General features: G+C 42.0%; 1 pseudogene; it reads left to right on the top strand.

Annotated features, from left to right (window-relative positions):
- The first annotated feature begins 936 nt into the window (after positions 1-936).
- Positions 937-22,462, top strand: LOC138452907 (exostosin-1b-like; annotated as a pseudogene).
- Positions 22,463-23,850: the final 1,388 nt, after the last annotated feature.

The raw sequence follows: 23,850 nt of genomic DNA, 5'->3' as shown, positions 1-23,850 counted from the left end.
GGGCGTGAAGTTGTGGTGGCTTTAGCTGAATTTCAGTGGTTTTGTTGCATTAAGTTCTCACCTTAACGTCCCTGCAACTAACGTTTTCTTCCTTGAATTTCAAAGGTTCTGTTACAATCTATTACACACCTTAACGTCCCTTCAATTAAAGTTTTTTTCTTTGAATATCCAAGGTTTAGTTATACCATCATTTTTTTCCACGACACTGGCTGTGGCATTTGGCCATTGCCAGTGGCCACTCCCTTTGACAGTGCCCACTGTATATTCTAGAACATTACCAGACCACTAGCCATAGACTTCAGCCGTGGCCATTGGATATTTTAGAACACTATCAGACCACTAGCCTTGGCCTTCGGCGGGGCCCACTGTCCATTTTAGACTACTACCAGACCACTAGTCATTGGCATTCGGCCATGGTCAGTGGGCACTGTCTTTTTTAGATAACTACCAGACCACTAGCCATGGCCTTTGGTCTTGCCCACTGTCCATTTTAGAACCCTAGCAGACCACTAGACTTGGCCTTAAACCGTGCCCATTGTATTTTTAAGTCACTACCTGGTCACTAGCGATGGCCTTCAGACAATAAGACCTAATAATTCCTAAATTCTTGATGGCTTGTTGTCACTATCCACATTTCCCCCATTGTAAAATCCCAAAACCACTTCCTGCAAATCACACTGGATAGAGTGACATTTATACCTCATTCACAGATAACACACATTTAACATCTCCTGTCTCTAATGTTTTTTCTGAATAGAAATCCAAAACTATTTAATTTGAGAAGTCACAGAAATTCTATGGACTCCAACTCCCATAAAGCCTCAAGTACTGAGACGATGAAGGGGGAGAAGGGGTTAATGTAGATTGAAACAAACCCCAAGTTAAATATGCAGACAAATTGTTTTGGTGAAAACTGAATGTGCAAGACATTTAAAAATGGTGTCTGCATTCAGGGAAGCGGAACCGGACAAGGAGGAAGCACAACCAGAGCAGAAAACGGCAGAGCCGGAGAAGGCAGCAGTACAGGAAGCAAGCGTGCTAGAAAGGGAAAACACTTCCAGAGAGCCACTCGCAAGCATTACATACCGACTTGGTGCGAGACCAAGAGAGACGAAGCAGGCATCATGGGAGAACCGCCAGAGAGCCAGCAGCAGTAGCAGAACCACAGGGGACGCAGTCATGCTGAGAAGCTGCAGTATTGCTGGTAAGTGAACACAGAGCTGCCATGAGAGCTGGAAGGAGGTCTGCACTGTGAGAAAGACCGTCCCAGACAGGAAGCTTCACCGAAGCAATGTGCCACAGGTCAGGAATGCCACAAGACACCAGTGAGTCAACTCAGAGCCATTGGGTACCCCGTGGCGTATAGACAGGCATGTAAGCAGGCATGAATATTTGAATACCGACAAAGTAAAGTGCAAAGGCAGACCTTGAACAAGTGCCCATGTATGAGATATCAAGTTTGAGCAAGTGTTACCCTGAGCAAATGAACACTAATGAAGTTAAAAGACAGAACTTGAACAAGTACCCACGTATGAGGAACCAAGGTGGGGAAAGTTGGAACAAGTAGAATCTTAAGCCAATGAAGTAGAAGCACAGTGAAATAATATGACTGTGCCATACTGAAGAACAAATGAACCTGAGAAGAAGTCCTGGTGAAAGGAACACATTAGGCGGTGAACATCTGGGGGGAAATATACCTGGCAGAGAAATATACCAGTGGATCTGCAAGACCCCAGAAAGGGTTTCTTGGCATGGGTGTATAAAAGGCGATCCATTCAAAGCATATGGAGGTATAGGATATTGTGACAATATACCTGGCAATGCAGTATACTGTGGAATCTATGAAATTGATAAAAGGAATCCATGGCAATCAAAACACCCAGCAAGTTTAAGTTAAATAAGAACTTTTAAAAAACATTATTCCCATGCGCAGTCGATTTTAGAACACTACCAGACAACTAGCCATGGCCAGTGGGCAGGGGCTCCGACCATGCACACTGTATTTTTTAAATCACTACCAGACCACTGTCCATTCTAGAACAATAGCACACCGCTAGCCATGGCCTTCAGCTGTGCCGGCTGTATTTTTTAATTCACTACCTGGTCACTAGCCATGGCCTTCTGCGTTGCCACTGTCCATTTTAGAACATTACCAGACCAGTAGCCATGGCCTTTAGGCATGGCCAGTGGGCCCCGCCTTCAGCCATGCCACTGTCCATTTTAGAACACTACCAGACCAATAGCCATGGCCTCTGGCCATGTTCCATTCGGGCAGCGAAGTGGCCAAATGGTTGCGGGAAAAGGCTGTTGAAAGGAAAAAACTCAAGTAGGCTAAGGCTAGTGGTGTTTGCCAACGAGCTGAAAGCACTGTGAAGCCCAGACGATTTGCCTCTCCAACTCCAATTACCATTTGAAAAGATTTGGGCAATGGGAACACAAGGCATGCTGAACGTAGGGGCCCCATTGTCAAATGGATAAAGAGTAATGCTGAGGCTGTGAACGGGTACCAAGAGGACCAGATGCAAGGAATTGGGCAGTCTGGCAATAAAGCCGAAACCGCCACTATGAATAACACTCAAAGAGCTACCAGATACACCTCTAAAATTCTGCCTGGCCCATTATCAACGGAACACATGGAAATGGACTCCTATAAAGAACGCCCAAGCGACTGCCTACATCCCTTGCAAGATTTGAGATCATTAATACCCCTCAGTCAATTGGTGAAACTGGAGGAAAGATAGCCCGTGGCACTCATCATTTAAAAGTAGGGATTTACTATGTGTGGAATTACCAAAGTGGGACAGCCCCACAAACTGGGCAGTTATCAAACTGGCTTCATCTGCCATTGCATCTCTATTCTGTGCTTGTTCACTTGCACTGTCTGAGCTGTGATTTAAAGTGACGATATTCCACGATGACAATGAGAGGGGGAGCAAGTTTGGAGCGGCGGAAGATGGCTGAGGCTATGCTGCTATCAACATGGAATAGGCTGCCTGACAGAGCCAGCAAGGTGATGCTGAAACAACTTGGACACTGGATGAAGATAATCTCCTGGAATAAAGTAGGGCTTAATAGAGTTATATCTGACCCCGATTGGTGCAAACATTACCAGAAAATATAAGTTGCTGCTGTTTCAGGAGACTTGGTCACTAAGCCCTGTGAATTTCCAAAGTTACGCAAATCATACTATTCCACTGACTGCGGGACAGGTCATTGGCTGGGGGTGTGCAGATTTGGATTGACACCAACCTGGAGTGGAAGGTGACCAACGTGGAGACCCACCCAATGGATCTCCAGGTCCTCTCGGTGGCAACAAAGAGGCAGATCGATTCCTGCTAGTTAATTTCTATAACTGACCCAAATTAGATTTTGACATGGGAGTTATGTTGAAACTCCAGGAGCTGACCGAATCAAGCATCCCCTTGATCCTTCTGGGAGAATTCAGTATAGTTGATGGAGATATGAATTTCCAGACTGAACCTCTGAAAGAAACACTTTGGATGATCAAGACGCAGCTTGGACTATTCCAATTCTCAAGACCGCTCCGCCGAAAAGGGCCCATAGATGGGCTATGAAAACAGCTTGCACTGTTGGGAACCTGAACCTAAGAGCGTGCAATGGCAGAACACCAGGCGACCAGCCAGCAAAAGCAACATTCAATGGTTATAATGGCTTGTCGCATATACAGTACATTTTCATCACAGGCACTAGCTGGTCTAAGGTTGGGGTTTTGAAATAGTAGAAAGAAGGGAGAGTGACTACTACCCTCTCGTGCTACAATTCCGTATAAGGGCACCAAATTCATCACCGAAGCCAGACCGGCAAAGGAGCCAAGCTGCGACTAGCTTTGTCACTGTTAGGAAAACTATGAGCTGGGCTACATGGATAAAAAGAGACGTAAAGCCAGGTGATAACTTGGGAAATATCCACAGTAGCGGTTTGTCTAATCAAATGATCATTGCAGAATTTGACCTAATAAGTAGGCAACTGACCCCCTTCCTAACATATGTACCAGGACGCCCGAAAAAGAAGACCACAGTGCAAAATGCTTGGTATGAAGAGGATTGTATAAGGGCAAAGAAAGTCATTGTCTCATGCAAACGAGACAGTGCAGTGCTGGATAAGCACTACCTCTGGGGGCTCAGGGCAAAATATAAGGCCCTAATACTAACAACCAAAAAAATGAGCTAGCCAAAACAAGGTGGGCAGTCCTGCATATGGCATTGGCGCAGGGAGATAGCGCTGGCTTTTGGTGACTAGTAACATCAAGGGAGTCGAACTCGAGCAGGCTCTTCAATGGCGCATCTCTGCAGATGAGTGGTGGCCCCATTTCTCTAGACTATATGCAAACCCAGACCGATCAGCAGGGAATGTGCTTGGGCAAAAAGAGAATGATTCAATCCAACCAGTGTCCTGGCCCATCACGATTGATGAAGTCAAAAATGCCCTGAATTCACAAAAACGGGAAAATCGGCTGGACCGGATCTGATCCCTGTGGGTGAAATTTTAAGGTGGGCTCCAATTCTGCTTACGGTTTTTACCGCTGTTACCTGTGCGGGAGAAATCCCCAATACTTGGAGGGAGGCAACCATAGTCCCTATATATAAGAAAGGGGGAGCGGACTTCCAGAGAACTACCGCCGATCTCTCTACTAGACTGTATCTGCAAAATATTCAGAAGAGTAATCCTGACCACACTTCAAACTTGGGTGAGTGAACCAGGGATTATTACAGGAGCGCAAGCAGGCTACTGTGCCAGCAGAGGCTCCGTGCACCATTGCTTCCTTTTATTCTTACTGATCTAAAAATATGTAATTCTGTCCAAAAGTAGGCTCTATGATATTTTCCTCGATGTAAAATCATCCTTTGATACAGTCTCAAGAATTACACTTTGACAGGTACTAAGGGAACTTAATTTACCAAAGCCAAAGGTGGATTTTATTAAACTATTATATTCAAAATCTGAGGCATCATTCGGCTGTGGAGCTTGGGGGGAGCAATCAAGGCTGTTTGCAGTAAATAGAGGGGATGCACCAGGGAGGGTGTCCTGGCAACCCTCCTCTTCTTACTTTATATACAAGGCCTAATAGATGCACTAGAAAAGGATGCCCTAGATGCCCCGAGAATTGCAAACAAGAAATGGTCTACCTTCTTCTATGCTGATGATGCGGTCATTCTGTCCATTTCCCCTAGGGGACTTGAGACATCACTGCTATTTTTAAGAGTACGTGCAGTGAGTTTGGCCTGGAACTAAGTGCTACCAAAACTAAAGTTCTGGTCTTTAAGCCTCCGTCTATGAAGAATATCCCTCTGAGAATAATGGCAGATGGTAAAAAGCTGGAACAAGTCACATTTTTTAACTACCTGGGAATTAAGTCCCATGAGTCCGGAGGCTGGTCCGACTAACTCACTAAGGATAAGGCTTGCCTGGGGAAGTATAGCAGTGGAATACACTCTGTTTTTCCAGCCATGGTAGTGGGGTAATTTCCCCGGCACTGGAATTATATGAGAATAAGGCCTTACCAGTAGCACTTTATGAGGCAGAGCTGTGGGGTCATTCTAAATCGGTCCCCTTGTCAAGTATTGAGAATAAGCTTTTGAAAAAGTTACTCTTATCACCGGTGCTCTACTGGGTCAGACTATGGCCTGCCCCAGGACTGTCAACATATCGGGAGGCTCTGAAGAATGTTTTACTTTTGGAGAAGGCAAAGAGTTGTGGTTGGTTGGCCCGTGTAAAGCATCTATTATATATGTGGGATGAGAGAGCTCTCAGTGATAACCCATAGAAGGAGGAAAGTCATTCAAAGGCTGGAAGTACAAGGGACCTCCTTGAAGAATGCCCCGGAGTTTCCACGGAGTAAAACGATTGGAAAATCGCTAAGCCTTGTGGATGAAATCTACCTCCCTTATGAGCTTTCTTTGTATGTATGAATAAGGCTGGGGATATTGCATACAGAATTGTACACCCGCTCATAGTCAGCCTCGGGATCTGGGCTATGCCCATTGTGTGCTTCTACTAATGAAACATTAACATATTATATGACAAGCGAGGGAGGATCACTTAGGTAGGGGAGCCCAGGGTTATGCTTGGAGAATTATCCATGGTGAGATGCGTTATTATGCTGAAGAAAAGGACGAGGAAGACAAGCTTCCTGAAGCTTTTATAGGTTGCATCAGCTCAACATCCCTTTCACCCGAAAGAGCTCCGTTATTCCAATCCCACGAACCCTCTGTATGTCATAGATACCCTAAGAGCCCAAACCCTGTTGCACTCAAAACCCACAACTCCCAGAATCCCTATTTTCCACTCAAATACTCCCTATCCTTTATCTCCATGTCCTTCTGGTTATTCTTTTCTGAATACCCAGTCTACTAGGACAAAACCCTACCGTTCCCACAATCCCCGATGTTTATTTCAAGATAGTAAACCCAGTCATTCCCATCTGTCTCACAAATCCTATCAGTTTCACCCTTCTAGGTTTATTAACCCCCTCGGTACAAACCCTATAATTCCCTATGAAACATCTTCCCCTTCCTGTCACACAGAATACTTGGAAACTCTACACCTCCCCTTTTCTGACACAAAACTCTTCTACACCGTAAAAGGCAACAGACTAACCACCAAGCTGTGTACCTGACATGTCCCAATACAAGGGTCAGGAAAAGTTAGGCTATTAACCATAATCACACACACCTGACAGCCCTTTCTTTTCCCCACCGGGATAAAAGGTGGAGCACGAAAGCACACGAAGAGCAAGGCAGACCGCACGAGGAGACAGCTATCCAGACCTAGCAGTTTAAGATACGGAGAAAGGCGGTGGGAACCGAGAAGGTGGCATGGAGTGAAGTGACCTTGCCCTTTCCGTCCCAGATGTGCAAAGCCTTCATAAGAGGAAACATAAGACCGCAAACAATAGCCCAAGTGTCTTCCACAGATGTCAGCGGTCCTCGGAACGTGCCTTCGTCGATAAGCCGGAGCGAGAGCGACTCCTGCTACCATGGTACCGGCCTTGACTCCAGAGAAAAGGAAAGCCAAGCGGTTCATAATAGCCAGTGAGTCGAAGGGGATACCGATAAGAAACTGAACTGTGTTGAATGAAACCGCAAAGTGGCAGATTGAGAAGAGTTCAAAGAACTGTGAATATTAAAGGGAAAACCAGCTGCAGAGGGGACCGCCACCAAGTGGATGCTGACTCGAGAAACTCTGGTTGCTCCCATGTTGAAAAACTAGTGATAACAGAAGGCTGTAGGAGAGCCGCCAAGAGAGGTCAAAGTGGTCATAGAGGAGGTCTAGCAAAATCCCTGTACAGTCGAAAGTCTTGGACCGGCAAAGTGTGTGAATCCTGCTAAGGTGAAAAGTGGCAAGAATGACCCCGGTTGAGGGACGCTGATAAAGAGGGGCAAAGTCTAAAGTCCCAATAAACAATATGTTGACAAAAGGTAAGCCGGCATAGGGATGTCCACGATAAACTGTTTGAAAAGACATTAAGATTGCTGAAAGTCAAAAGGTGAACTGTCTTTATGCAAAGTTATAGTATCCGGAAGAGCGAGGCTGAGAATGGCGACAAATATTCGAGAGGGGTCTTTGCCCGGAAAAGGGGGACCCAGGGATAAAGAACCATCACCCTGGAATGTGTGAATAAGCCATTGTGAACCCAGCGGAGTGAGGCTGAGATTCGGAAAGGGTCTACCCCTGGAAGAGGTAACCCCGGGGTGATGAATTCTCACCTCAAGTGCAATCCAAAAAGAACTTTTGTTTATGTTTTTTTTTAACTATCAGACCCTCGGAAGCAAGAGACATAGCCACCGATGGTTCTGATATCGATAAGAACTGTTTGAGGGGTATATGCCCATAAGAGGGGGGCCTAGGGGTAAAACCATCACCCAACGTACATGTGAAACAGAACTTTTGTTTGTTATTTTACCAACCCTCGAAGGCAGGAGACTTTATATTGAAAAGAGACTTGGCAGTCCAGGCCCCTGATAAGTTAAAACTGAAACTGTCGTCTCGTGCTGGGGAAAGTTTGATAAGTGTGCTGTGCTGAGGAGCTCCACCTCGTCCTGTGCACAAATCATGGTGAAGGGAGACCCCTGGCAATCACATCCTGACATATTATTTTGTGAACACTTCTTTCTTTTGAAAACCCTATCCCGCACTCTTTCTATATTTAGTTGTAAGGATTTGGCAATCGTTTTCTTAGTATATGATATGATATGATATGATATGATAGTTTATTTATATAGCGCCTATACATAATGTGTTTCAAAGCGAGGGAGGGAACAAGGGAAAATACAACGACATTCTTACAGGCCATGAACAGTAAGGATGTGAAATTAACTATCGTACTTAGCCTGATGACATTTCAGATAGTGCAAGTGCTAACACATAGATAAGGAAGGGAGCGGGAAAGTGGGAAGGAACTGGAAACAGACAGGTGACTACCGTACTAGGCCTGACGACATTTCTGATAGAGGCGGAGGAAAACAAAAGGTGAGGGAGAGGGGTGCAGAAAGGGAGGAGAGGAACAAAACAAGCGACTATCGTACTAGGCCTGACAACGTTTGAGATAGTGCTGGAGGGAGGGGGGAACAGTAAGGGGATGGGGGAGCGACAGACGAGGTTGCTATCATACTAGGTCCAGGGAAAAATCTGATAGAGTAAGTGCATAGAAGAAAGTAAGGGGAGGAGGAGAGGAGATAGGAAAAGGGGGAGGGGAGGCGATTTATTTTGACAAGACGCCACAAGGACTGCCTTATTTTCATTTGATGGTAGACACTTGCTCCCATTTTAGATTTAGGTTTAGATTAGACATTTTTCCAACCTGCATAGAGTTTAATAAGCACCCTTCAACTGTGATCACTTGTGTCTGTCGTTACTGTTGCCACCATGAGTTCCTTACAGTGCACATTCCAACATACATTCAAACAAGAAAGCACATCATTCCAGGTACAATATTATGCCAGCATCAGCATAACCACACACATCTTTTGCAAGGAAATATATAATTTAGCCAACGAGACACTTAAAAATGTATTTCTTTTCTTCTTTTTTTTATTGATTTAGCTGAACTAAGTCAACTTTTCAATTAATCATAACAATTCATTCCACGTATAAAAGACAAAATAGGAAGAAAAAGCAAAAGGAAAAGAAGAATGTGTAAAAGGAATAAAGGACATCATAAAGCATTAAACTAAATTAAAGACATTGTAAAACATTAATTGCATTGGTGCATTGTATAACTTAAAATAAATAATGTATAACTATTTCATTGCATCAAATTTGAAAATGTCAATAACCACTCTTTTAGAGCATTCAACAGAGCCAGGTTAGTGAATCATTTTTATATAAATTCAGCTTTAACTACTAAATACAACTATTGTTTAAATATGAACATTGTCAATAATAAAACCTACACTTGTAATTACTCATTTCATAATACAATATGACAATAAGGCAGTAGCAACATCTATTTCTATAAATAGCACTACATAAAAAATATTAGTACAAATGTAAGCAGTAGCATCTAATGTCATCAATACGAATGTAGCCACTTGCGTTATATAAATAGTACTACATAAGAAATGTTAATACAAATATAAGCAGGAGCATCCAATGTCATCATTATGAATGTAGCCACTTGTGTACTTATGATGGCTCGATATACAAAATGTCAATACACTTGCAGGTACTAGCATAGTATAAATAGCACTATGTACAAAAAGAGAATACGATTGTAGGTACTACCATAATGTACCATAATATAAACATTACTAGATAGAAACTATGAATATAAATGTAAGCAGTATCATCTAATATGCATAATATTGTACAGGTGTGTACAGTAAACATCTAATGCCATTGATACGAATGTAGCCACTTGCATACTGTTTATAGCTCAATATCCAACATATCAATACAAATGTAGGCACTAGTGTACTATTAATACCATTATGTACAAAATGACAATACTAATGTATGCACTACCATACTATAAATATTACTAGATAGAAAATAATAATACAAATGTAGCCAATAGCATCTAATGTCCTCTATAATGTACACGTGTGTACAGTAAATATCTAATGTCATGAATACGAATGTAGCCACTTGCGTACTGTTTATAGAACAATATGTTATGTTATGTTATGTTAAAGGTTCTTATACTGTGCACTGTTACCACCTGGGTGGTCCCTTGGTGCTCTGGTAGATCTGTAAAACAAGAGGGTGAGGGAGGGTGGAGGTTTGTGGACTGAGCGGGATAAGAGAGCAAAAGAGCTTTGATGTGCTGTTGGCAGCCTCAGTTCGGTTTACACCGTTCGCTAAGCTTAGGTGCACTTTTCAGTTGGTAGCCTTCATGTGCTGATGTTCGAGGCTATGTGTGGTTTCTTTTGTTTTTGAGGTGTAGTGGAGTGCATTCAAGTAGGTGTGCTGTAGAAATATGGTTGTGTTTGGTTAAGAGTTTGATAGGTGTATGCAGAGGGGTGAGTCTTGTAGTAGGGGTGGCAAGTGGCATCACTAACTAGATGTGACGCATGCTAATCTCCACAATTTATTCTAGATGTGATGCATGCTAATCTCCACAATTCTGTCTAGATGTGACACATGCTTAACTAACCAATTCTGTCTAGATATGACATATGTTAATCTCTACAATTCTATGTAGATATGACACATATTAATCTACACAATTCTATCTAAATGTGACACATGCAAATGTCTTCAATTCTATCAAGATGTGACGCATGCTAATATACACAATTCTATATAGGTGTGATGCATGCTAATCTACACAATTCTATCTAGATATGACACATGCATATCTGCACAATTCTATCTAGATGTGATGCATGCTAATCTACACAATTCTACCTAGATGGGATGCATGCTAATTATTACGATAATGGATCAGCCAGACACAGTTGAACTATCAGGGTACTTTGTTTCTCTTAACGTTACAGCAGCCGCTGACCTCTGCAGCCAAGTCTTAACTGACTTCAATTCCAATCATAGCAATCCCAACAGAACTAAGCGGCATGGCTTGTGCTCCATTATGGATGTAACCAACGTTCACAATGGTAAATCATGTGAACAAATATACAATAACTATATACACTTCACAAAACTATATACATTTCCTACTCATCTACAAATGGTATTTGTCCATCCTGATGACAGCTCAACTGAATATATATATAACACGTTCTTCACACTATAACACTAATCTCTACAATTCTGTCTAGATGTGAGGCATGCTAATCTCCACAATTCTATCTAGATGTGATGCATGCTAACCTACAGAATTCTATCTAGATGTGATGCATGCAAAAGTCTACAATTCTATCAAGAAGTGACGCATGCTAATCTCCACAATTCCGTCCTGATGTGACAAATACTAATCTCCACAATTCTATCTAGATGTGATGCATGCTATTCTACATAATTCTATCTAGATGTGACACATGCTAATCTACACAATTATACCCCTTTAAACTGCCCAAAATGCAAATGTTGGTTGACTATCTCAATTGGCTTAGTGCAATGTATGGTCTCCCTACACATCGAGGCTAGATTCAAAAGGCTGCCTTATACAAGTAGTTTAAATGCCAGCTATGGCTGATAGACATAAATAGGCTGAATGCTGGGGAAGTACGATACTAGGTAATGAGGTAAAGGGAGAGGTGGGGTAGTTAATGGAATGCAGTAATGGTTGTACCCTATACCTACACCACACTTTCCTTATCAGTTCCTGCTGGTTGATGGCTGCAGGCTTCCCAGGTGAACACGAACACACAAGGACTGGAGCTGTTTCTTCAGGAGCTGCTCTTTGCCACACGGCCGTTAGCCGAGGGCTGCCCAGGCAGGGGTCTGCCCTGGATACTCAATATAAATGGCTCACCTAGCCAATCAGGTGGGGTTAGGGACAAGCCTCTGAACAAGGAACCAGGCATGGAGGGTCACGTTAAGCGCTTGAAGTGCAGGATTTCAGAGAGGCAATACACAAAGTTAAAAAGGCCTCCAAAAAAGGGGTTGGGCAGCACAAAGGGCTTGAACAATGGTCACTTGCAACACACAAGCAAAAATGGTGTGCAGGGGCAGGCGTTCCTGGATTTTCCTTGATGTAGCAGGTGCGGAGCAGCCTCAAGTTGAAAGGGCCTCAAAAAAGGGGTTGGGGCAGCACAAAAGGCCTTGAACAATGCTCACCTGCAACACACAAGCAAAAATAGCCCATATGTCAATTCAAATGTAGGCACTAGAATAGTATTAATACCACTATGTACAAAATGTCAGTACTAATGTAGGCACTACTATGTAGGAACTACCATACTATAAATATTACTAGATTGAAAATTATAACACAAATTTAAGCAGTAGCATCTAATGTCCTTACAATTATAACATACAGGCGTGAACAATAAACAGTTGGACAAGTCAGTATGCTTGATATGCTGCATAGCTTTTACAAAATGGTTATCTTTCAACTGCTAAATAAATAATATGCAGGTAGCTACTAGCAAATCATTAATAACACTATACCTAATATGTAAACACCACACTATGCACTAGCATACTATACATGCCAGTATATACAAATTGTTAATATGAATGTAAGCAGTAGCATTAAATGTCCTCGCAATTAAAACGTACAGGTGTATACAGTACACAGTCCAACACTGTATATTGTAACATGTCTTCTTTTCTACAGGTTAATAGAAGATGACAAAGGTAAATACAATGGGCCTGATTCATGGAACGTTTTCCTATGGGATTGCACCAATATAAAACACTTCCATGAATCAGGCCCAATGTATTTAATGCTAGAAAAAAATGTTTACTAATGTAGCTACTAGCATACTTTTAATAGCACAATATACAAAATGTCAATGGAAATGTACACACTTTAGTACTATTAAGAGCAATATATACAAATGCTCTATTTGATGGTACTCACTAAGGTACTGTTAATAGTACTAAATAGAAAATGGTAATACAAATGTAAGTAGTAGCATGTAATATCCTTACGATTGCAACATACAGCTGTACTCACTTGTATTTGTCATACTAAATAAAAAATACTGGTGTACCCCCAGTGTACTACAAAATGTTAACATGAATGTAAGCAGTAGCATTAAATCTCCTCACAATTAAAACATGCAGGTGTATACAGTTAACAGTATAACATTTGTTATTGTAACATGTCTTCTATAGGTGAAACATCAACATTAACAGAAGATGAGAAAGCTAAATAGGAATCTTTCAATGCTAGATAACAATTCAAACGAATGTAGTCACTAGTGTACGGTTAATAGCACAATAAATTTCAATACAAATGTACACACTATTGCACTATTCAGAGAAATATATACAAAATCTCAATACAAAGGTACGCACTAGCGTACTATGCATAGTTTAAAAGTACCATAAATAAAACAAAATAAAAGTCAAACAAATAAATGTTTTATATTAATAGCATGTAAGGCTACGTTTATATACTTCCTCAATTTCTGATGATTTTCATAATGATACCTAGAAAAAATAGAAGTATTCTTATAATAAGTAGAATAACATTTAACATTGTCTAAGCGCTATTATACATAAATAAACTGTAACTGGATTTTTTAAAATTTCCAATTCAGTGTTTTAAATTGGACTGTTTACAAAGGTTTGAATTAAAATTGAAGGTAAGGGAAGGCTTTAAGGGGTGATGTGGAAGCTGTCACAAAAAGTATATTTCCATGTGCACAAATATAAATAATTTCAGTTTTACACAACTACATCCAAAAAACACAATTTAAACAAATATGCAAATAATTACACAACCTGAACAAAACACAGGAAATTATTTTAAATGTTTTATTTACAAAAGGGTAAGATTAAACCAACAGAAACGTAAAGTCTATACATCAGAAATAATAAGGTAACAAGATAATAAACATTATTAATATATTAAAAATTATTATATTAAAATCAAATATCATGGTAACCTTAACACATGCACTTAAAAGCATACAATATTAACATAACAGTATAACAATTTCACACATAAAAACAAGTAATTGTTTAAAATGTAAAATCATTCAAAGGTGCATTAAATGTTGACCTATAAAAGAAACCATAAAATATGTTTGTGATACAAAATGACTATAAAATAAAAAAGAATTGCAACAGAAAACTACATAGAATAGTTATTTTAAAAACCTACAATATCACAATATAAATAAGCATTCAAGTGGCATGCTTTACATATGCAACAATATCAATGAAGAAGTTACATATCATTTAACAAACACTAAACATAACATTATAAAAAGAAAAGATAGCTAAACAACTAAAAAAGTATTAAAGTATCATATACAATAAAAGCTTAGTGACATTTGCTTCTACAAATAAAAATATATGCACATTTATTGTCATTAAACTGTACATAAAAAATGCAAACGTAATATGTGTGCTAAATCAAAATCAGTAAATAATACAAACTGTAAATATTAAAAAAAGCAGCACAAATATAACGTACATTAAGAAACAGGGTGAGTTTAGGTTACTAGGATTTTTTGATTTTAACATAATGTTTCTTTAATGTATTAATAAAGTTTATTATGCTGTTACCTTAACGTTATTATTTTGTTTGTAGACTTTAGGTTTTTGTTGGTTTAACTTTCACTCGTTTGTGCAAATTCTAATTATATATACATATTTGAATATGGCGTGGCTGACTTCTTTCCTCGCTGACCGACCCTCCCACGTCCAACTTGGGTCCTTCCTCACTGATATCTTTTTCTCTACCTGTGGTGTCCCCCAGGGGTCTAACCTCTCTCCCTAGCTGTTCAACCAATACCTGGCACTCCTTGCCCACCGCATCACCGCTCTCTGCCCCAATTTTCAGTGCTATGCGGATGATACCTAGCTCATTTTCAGGCTACCCTCGGCCTCCTCCTCTCCCTCCCTCATCTCTGTCTGTCTGCTATCCAGGAGTGGTGTGCCGCCAATGACCGCTGCCTTAATGCCAGTAAGATAATACCAAACAGATTAATGCCAAACAGCCTCTGTCTAAATCTGCCTGGCTCTACTCTCCGCCCTCTGCAACTTATCCAGAACAGGACTGCGAGACTTGTCCTTGGCCTCAAGCCCAGGGTTTGTATCATTCCAGGACTGGAATTTCTGCACTGGCTCCCAGTGGCTGCGAGGATTAAGTTCAAAAACCTCTGCATTGTCTACAAGGCCTTCTGGGGCCTGGGGCTGCAATACCTTCAACTCTCTCTTCCTAAATATCTTCATTCTTGAGCTCTTCACTCATCCACCTCCAACTCCCTCAGGGTCAGTCGCTTCTCCAAGCAACGAGTTGGTGGTAGATCTCCCTCTTCGGCAGGGGCCTCCCTCTGAAACAGCCTTCCTGCCTCCCTGAAACATTTGGAGAGCCATCTCTGGTTCCGGAAACAGCTCAAAACCTTCCTGTTTGCTTCTGCCTTCTCTCCCCTTCTCCCCTCCTGGATGATACTGCACTGGTTACCTGGCCACCCTTTTGATCTCGGGCCTAGGCCCCGCAAGTTGCACACCTGCACTGCCTCCCTGGCAACCCCTGCACCTGGGGACTGTTTTCAGTATCCCTTACAGTCCCCCTACCAGCACTTATGTCTGCACTTACCTTTCACTTGCCACCTTCTGGCCGTTTTACTATCCTATTTATTATATTATCCCATGTACTGCACTTTCCCCTCTCCCTTCCCCCTTGCACTTTTCCCTTCCGCCTTCCCATGCACTTGCGCGATCTGAATGACACCTGGCCTAGTAAGATCGTTGTCTGTCTTCCCTTGTTCCCCCTCCCTTGCCTCGTTGTGCCTTGAAACACTTGTTTATAGGCGCATTATAAATGCCATATCATATCATATCATATATATTTGTGAGCGTTCCGTATTTATTGTCTTGTGTATTTTATAGGCTGCTTGGTCACGTTACCATTTATATTGTTGTGGATTCACTTGGTGGACACCCTATTCACACACTACTGGATTGGTCTTCTGAACCCCTCACAAGAGGGACTGTGAAAAATCTCTTTAACAGTCGTCTACAATGTGCTGATATGTTAATCACGAGCTATTAGTCACACTAATCAGAAGGTTTATTGTCAGGCCTGGAAGGGTGCAGGAATTTCTTTTATTAGTGGTTTTTGAAAATGATGGATTCATGAAGAATTTAGGAGTTTCTAAAGTTTAAATAAGAACTCCATAACTATGAGTTCAAATGAAAGTGACTTTTGGGTACTGCTCTTGGTACAGTGAACGTATGGCTGACATGGTTTTGCAAAGGACCAAAACATTGTAAAGATTGATAAAAGCCACTCTTCCACCTGCAGGGTCTCTTATGAGCTGCTGTGTCCTGGTTGCATCGCCTACGTAGAGGTCGATGGAAATTAGGAAAGATTTAATTTGGATACTTTCATTAACAATACTAGTTGGAAATAAATATGCAAGAGAGTTATATGGGATAGAGTGGCCATCTTTATGTATTTCTCATGCAATGGGTGATCTTTTCGAACTTGTTGGTCTCCTAGAAATTTGAGATTTCTGTCATCACATCACTGCTGGCTGCTTGTTGTGCGCGTTCCACATTAGATCACCTGCTGTACTGTAGTTCAACATTCACCTTTAAGGCAGAAGGATTTTGAGGGAATTGATTATATTAGAAGTCTGATCCTCCCTATGTAGTTGCCTCTGACTATTCTGCAACGTATCCATAATGTAAAAGCATCAATCTTTTATTCATGTTTCTGATATACAGGGCAATTGTGTTTACCGAAGAAAGCAAATTTTAAGAATCTGAAAATCAAATTGAAAGAAACCCCAGCAAAGGACTGGATGTGTGCCTTATCTGCCCAATCAGCTAGTGAGCAAATTCTATACTCTAGCAGGGGTCATTAAGAGGAATTTGAACGCATGTGGTCTATGTTTTTAGATTACTATCACTATGCAAAATTTAGTAATGCCTCCTGCAAGCTCTTCACTTCCTATGCATGTTTGCTTTTCATTTTTGTCTCGCTATCCCTTCAGTTCTTACCCTATGATGTTAGTTCTTACCATGCCTCCATATTGTGCCTGTTGTTTCAAAGATGAACTATAGAAGATAGCAATCACTGTTTTAAAGTTGACATGGTACATTGTATCACACATCGTGGCTGACAATGTATATGCTGTACCTGTAAACTGTTTGTATCTATGAATTAATAAAGAAAAGATCAATAAAACTATTATTAACAAAACTAGAATTCTGCACAAAAAGAAATGCAAGAGGCAACTTAGGTTGACAGCTATGGGCAGTACTTTACACAAACTATGCCAATTTAAAGATTAAGTGTCAGAGGAAGAGTTTGCTGTGAATAGAAAATATGATACAGCTCACTGATGAGGTAGGTACACTATATCAATGATCTATCAGCCCACTGATGAGGTAGGCACACTATATCAATGATCTATTCATCATTTTGAATAGTTCAGTTGAGGATTCGTGCTGTTTGGTTGCACTATCGATCTGGAATTAAATTAATTAAAAAACCTAAAGGGATTTCTTTGGAGTTAAAAATAGTTTAGTGACCGCTCTTTGCAAACTATGATGAACAGAAAAAGTATCACCACAGCAAAAGCCTCCTAATACCAGAGCACCATAGCCGAAGCCAAGATGCATTTCAGGGCAGACACATCTCATTCTCGAACCTTACTCACCACACTTCATCGACAAAGTCACCACATCAATACCTTCTTCACTGACATGATAGCAAGATTTGCTAAAACATTGATGTTAACGTCAATGCAGATGTCCCACTCATCCCACCACACATAATGATGACATGAATTACATTCAAAATACTCTTTCTGGAAGACGTGACAAATCACATCAACATCCTACTCAAGTGACACCTTTCCAGCCCGGCCATACTCAAGGCACATCTTACAGTCTGTTCACAATATTATACTTATCATCAATAAATCCATTACTCTGTTCATTTTCTCCACTACCCTCAAAACTGAACAAATTCTCCCCTGGCTGAAGAAACCAACACTAGATGCAATTGCTGTCTCATCACACACTTTCATTTCCTAGAGAGGCTGCTGACTGAGCTGTAGCTGACCCAACTAGCAACACACACAAGTGACAAACAAGTCCTAGAGACCTATCAATCGGACTTCAGACACAAAAGCACTCCAGAGACAGCCACCATCCAAATATAAATACTCAAATAATTTGCATGCCAGAAATTCCTAACACAATTTCAGTCTTATTCCTGCTTTAGTTAAAATTCATTTGCAAGCAGTCCTCCTGCCACGCCAACCATCTGGAACTCAATGGCGGCAGAGGCTTAACATGCCCCCACCATCTTCCAAATCCGCAAAACCGTAAAAACATGGCTCATCCAACAATACCTGTCGGACAAATAAAATTCCTCCCTCTCTACACCCACAATACTGAGCTACAGTATAAAATGCCTCGTCTAATGCTCAGGACATTATACATTGTAATGCGCTCTGCTGCTATCGTGCTAGGTCTGCACCATAAGCAAAAAAATAAAAATACAGATTTTCTCCCTTCATTACTATTTATTTATTTAATTGTTTTCTATATTGCGCCTAATATTGTACCTGAGTTTGGTTTCTAAGCGTGGGTCAGGGATTCAAACCTCTGTGGCTCTGTGTGGTCTTGCTTCCAAGACCAGCTGGTTGCCCCTGTGCTATCCTCCTTCACATTTTAAAACATGTGGTTAATGCTGCATATATCGTCCATGCATGAAATACATGTTCCTCAAACGACAATTGTGTGTGGTCTGTGTTTGGTAACAGAATATGAAAACTTAATGAGCTACCTTGTAAATGAATGATGTGAGGGGGTTAGCCTTGCTGGGAACCGGCTTCACCTATCTGCCATTGTTCAGTTTCTGTGGGTTGTTGGTCTCTTCAGGGAGATTGGTGCTGTGGGGGTTGCCATGTACACTTGATTCTCAACATGCACAGTGTGGGATGGGTAGGCAAACAGAACTTCTTGTTCAGCAGGTGGCCACACAGCCCCCACTTACTGTTCAAACGATGGGTGTATATTATTCTCATGTTATGACTGGCTGTGTCTAGTGAGCATTGGCATCACCAGAGGCGTTGCTAGGGGGGGTGCTGAGGGGGCTATAGCCCCGGGTCTTTTTGGTTGTGGCCCCCGATAGAAGATCAGGGGCTACAACCAAACGGCTATAGCTAGACCCGAATCCGGCCAGTACCGACATTAGCTTAGCCCCTGATCTTTTCCAGACCTAGCAACACCCCTGGGCATCACCCTACCCTTCTGTAAATTAGATGTTGCTGGAAGAATGGCAGAGTGGAGGGCACCTTTGCTGATGATTCCTGATCCCTGGTTAGTGGCCCCAATAAAGTTGTCTACTACCATCTTTGTTGTTTTGCGTTCTTTGGGGATGGGCACGCAGGACGACTCCTGGCGTCTGGTGCTGAGACTCAAATGCCCCCAAAGTTTTGAGAATTGACAGTTCTTGACACAGATGCTCCCGTTCATGAGTCCAAGTCCTCAGATTTTCCAAAGCGAGAGTTAACCTTTCACTGTGCCTTATGTAGTTTGTATCTTCATTAGCATGCTTTAAGGCTCCAGGGAGAATGCATGTTTAGTGCCTGGGGTGCTGCGTGGTAGGCGTGGAAAGATGAAGGACCTTCAAAGTGTGCTCCACACCCTTCAGTAAAAGTAGGAAAAGTGCCCTGAAGACAGAAACCCCACAAAGAATCCCAAACATGTGAAACTATAGAGTGCGCCTCAGGAGAGTATTGCGCCAATTACAGACATTGTTAACATTTTAACTGCCATGGGTTTTCCCCCCCAGTGCCAAGGCCTTTTTTGGTGATTTCAGTATTTCGCCATTCAATGCCTTCTAACGTTTTCTCCTTCATTAACCCCTTATGTGCCAAGGACGAGGTATCTCGTCCTTGGCAGCAGGGAGGTAATCCCAAGGACGAGATCCCTCGCCCTTGGCACTTAATTATTTACGAGATGAGTACTTTTCAAAGCAGAAGAACAGCTCTCGTTCTTCGCCATGATGTGGCCCATATGACAGAAGGATGCGTGGTTGTGATTAGCGATGGATTTTAGAAAGAGGAAATAATTGATCCCCACAATTCAATTAAGTGCTTGCAGGAAATGCCCAGCATGAGTTACTGTGATCAATGTAAATAGCGGTTTCCAGTCATGGCCCCTACAGAAAGACAGTCAAAATGTACTGCCTTTGGGTGGACGCATTGCCAAGGGGTAAGAGACAGCCCCAGGATATAGCACAGTGTGATGAAAAGAATGCAGAAGACTGAATTAAATTCATGGTGACGCTACTCATTTCCACGACACACAAATCCTTGCAGTCTACATTGGGTAATTTAAGTTTCTCCTGATTTTTAGCCCGGTACATTTTTGTAACTGGCAAAGACGTTGCACAATTGCCTGAGGGAGAACGAATTTTAATGCGCGAAGGAGTACTCACAAGTGCTTGAGCAATAGAAACAGTCCTTGTATACAGCACCAAGCATAGTGACACCTTCAACATGCATGCAGCTGCTGGGGTAAATCAGGACGCAAAAGCAAGGCGTAATGTCACACCTAGGAACACTTGTGTACAGGCGTGTTATAAATGACTTATCATATTATATCATATCAATGCTGCACACCTTGATTTACCACGCCAACCCATTTTTCTGCAGTGACAAGACAGAGGAGTGGCACTGATCGGAGATAGGATCTACGCAGTGAATTCCTCCTCTGACTCTCAGTGGCTTTCATTTCACGCTGCAATACATTTTTATGCATGTGTGAAATTAATGGATTCTTGTGGAATCCACCTTGGTTTTGCACCTGGTCAAAACATGGTGGGTTCGCTAGAAATTAATTAGTAAACGCCGTCTGCAAAGCCGATTTGTACTTACCGTTTGCTTTTTCATGACATGGAAGGGAGAAATGAAAGAGTAGAAGCAAGTTAGTATCATATTTACTCTTTCCGTCCCCCCTCCGAATCATGAATGTTGAAAATTGCATGCAGGAAACCCAACAGCATGTAAGCACTGTATTTGGTGGTTCCCTGCGTACCCTTTGCTTTTTTGTTTAATGAGTCTGATGGTATAACAATTGGTAACAAAGCTTATTGTTGATACAATTGTGTGGCACTAAGCACACGTTGCTAGCATGTAGTTCCCAAATGCTGAACACTACAGAGTTGCAAGACGGTGTACCAAGCACTTGGTAAAAGAGCATATGTAATCAGTGGTCAGAAAGTGATCATTCAGACAAGGTGCATACATAAAAAGTTTAGTTTTCTCAGAAAATGCAAATAGCGAATGCGTCCACTCCGAGTATAAGGAAGTGACTAGCAAATCTGTCATTATTGGATTTGAGGGTGAAGGTTTATAGCGAGGCTAAAGATGGTATAATGGGAAAAGAGGGTTCGGAAGAGCAGCACGTATGTGACATTACATGCAAAGTAATACTGCATTCAGTAGTTGGAGCTATTTCAGAAGACAAAGTAGCAGATATGGCTGCTATACATTTTTGCAGTGGCATCTACCACATGGCTGGAGGAAGAGACAACGCTGGGGTGAGAATGTTAATGAAAGCATAGAACCCTTCAGAGTATTGGTCAATTTTTGGTTTTGGTGCTTAAATATTCCAAGAAGCAGTCTTTGTGGTTGGCATGACAATTGCCAATGCACTAAGTGTTCATTCCTGTTCTACTGCGTGGATGTAATCCAATAGTGGCTTGTTTAAAGTATTTTCTCCCAATCAGGAGTACTGACATGTCACGTGTCTGTGTCACTTTCAATGCTGCCATGGAGTGATCTCTTTCAGAGATGGAGACTGAGGCAGGCCTCCCTTCTCCTGACTGGGCGAGGGCAGCCATCTTGAATCTTGGTGTTGGAGAACTAACACCAAGTGCTGGCTACAATCGAGGGCTCGCACTACTACACATCGGACCCAAGCCAGGCTCACATCTTCGTGCTGAGCCTGGAGACTCTGGAGCGCACCCAGCTCTCACTGTAGTACATGCAGAGCCTCCAAGCCAAGGTACCGGCACTGCCACTATGAGACAACGGTCGCAACCACATGGCCTTCAACCTCTGCTCGGGCACCTGGATCGACTACACCGAGGTCCTGGGCTTCGACCCATGCCAGGCCTTGTTGGCCAAGGAGAGTCTTAGCAGTGAGGGCTTTCGGCCTGGTTTCGATGTCTCCATCCCGCTTTTCTCCCAGGAGCATCTGCGCACAGGCAGGGATAGGGACGCCCTACGCTTCGATAACGTGCCCCCACCCTACAAGTACCTGCTGGTCTTCAAGGGCAAGCGCTACCTGACTTCCATCGGTTCGGACACCTGCAATGCACACTACCGCATGAAGTGAGGATGTGGTGCTGCTCACAACCTGCAAGCAGGGTAAGGACTGGCAGTGACTGATACAATGCAGAGTATGAAAAGTAAGTGGACGCGAAGTCTGTCTGGGTGCAGCCGCCTTCTGATGGGAGGGTGCTAGGTCAGATGAGTTGAACTGTGTGCTCAAATCCCTTCCACTGTTTGGGCTCAGCGCCACTTTTACTTGTGAGACAAGTCTTAGTTGCTCAGTATGTGCATATAACTCATCACGCATCTTGTGGTGTAGCTGTGTCTTGAAAGTGCCCCACGACTGGGGTTCTGCACCAGGCCTCACTGCAGTGTGTTGGTGAATAAGCCCTCCTTCTTTTTATGAATTATCAGTATTCACGGTACATATTGACAGGCAGTGAAGGTACAGACTTAGATAACAGATGTATATTTCTAAACAAAACTTTGTTAATGATCAGGATGGTGTAAATCCTAACTAACCCTATGCTATGGTGGGATTTAACCTGCCTAGCAAAATCTAAGAAATGTCTGTGTCTACAAGTCCAAATCAAAAGTCTGTCTGTGTCAAAACCTATGCTTGTCCTCACAACTACAACATCTAGTATGAAAATGTTCTCAACCAAATATAAGTGTTCAAGTTCAATACAGTTCCAATGTAACTTTGTTTCAAGGAGGTTTAATCACGTTCTGAAGTCTCCTTCTGTAGATTCACCGGTATCACAGTGCGCATCTAAATAGGGTCTTGGGTTTCCCTTCCACAAGTTCAAATGTAACCAAGTTCATAGAACACTGTGATCTTGGAACACCCTTCCCCAAGATAAACACTCTCCAGTTCTTTGGCTCTCATGGTTCCCTTGCCCAAGACTTATATTGATCAGTTGACTTGTTTTCTCTGTTCAAAAGTTTACAGGAGAACACACGATACACTTGACCCGTCCTTTGGTTAGCTTCACCAAGGACACACGCCTATTTGCTGCGTTTCCAATATTTAGTGATTTCTGGTGTAGGCGGAGTTGTCAGACCACACGGTGAACCCACTACAGGTCACACAACTAGCAACCACAGGCCTTGTCTGTAATTTGACTCTTGGTATTGGCAATGTCAGTTTTTAGGAAATGTTCTGGTCTAGGCGGTGTTGTCAGACCACACGGTCCACCCATCACAGTTCACGCAACCATAATTTTACACAAAGAACGTTGTTCTGTAATATCCAAGACAACTCTTTAATGTTCTTATATGTTTTGCACATTATTCTTAAGGTGTTTTCCTAGCACTGGGTTACTTGATAAACTCGATTGTCCCAGAATGATTATGCAGTCTTTAGCATTTCATAGTCTGATCAAGTAACTACTTTCTTCATTGTATTGGTCAGGATAACACCTTTTATTCGATTCAGTTTTCATTAAATATTGTTTTAAATGTGCAGACTTGAATAGCACCTTTCACTTAGTTTGGTATT

Source organism: Ambystoma mexicanum, chromosome 4p, assembly GCF_040938575.1.
Source record: "Ambystoma mexicanum isolate Mex_15411 chromosome 4p, UKY_AmexF1_1, whole genome shotgun sequence".
Classification (NCBI taxonomy): Eukaryota; Metazoa; Chordata; class Amphibia; order Caudata; family Ambystomatidae; genus Ambystoma; species Ambystoma mexicanum.
This window is presented reverse-complemented; position numbering and strand designations above follow the sequence as displayed.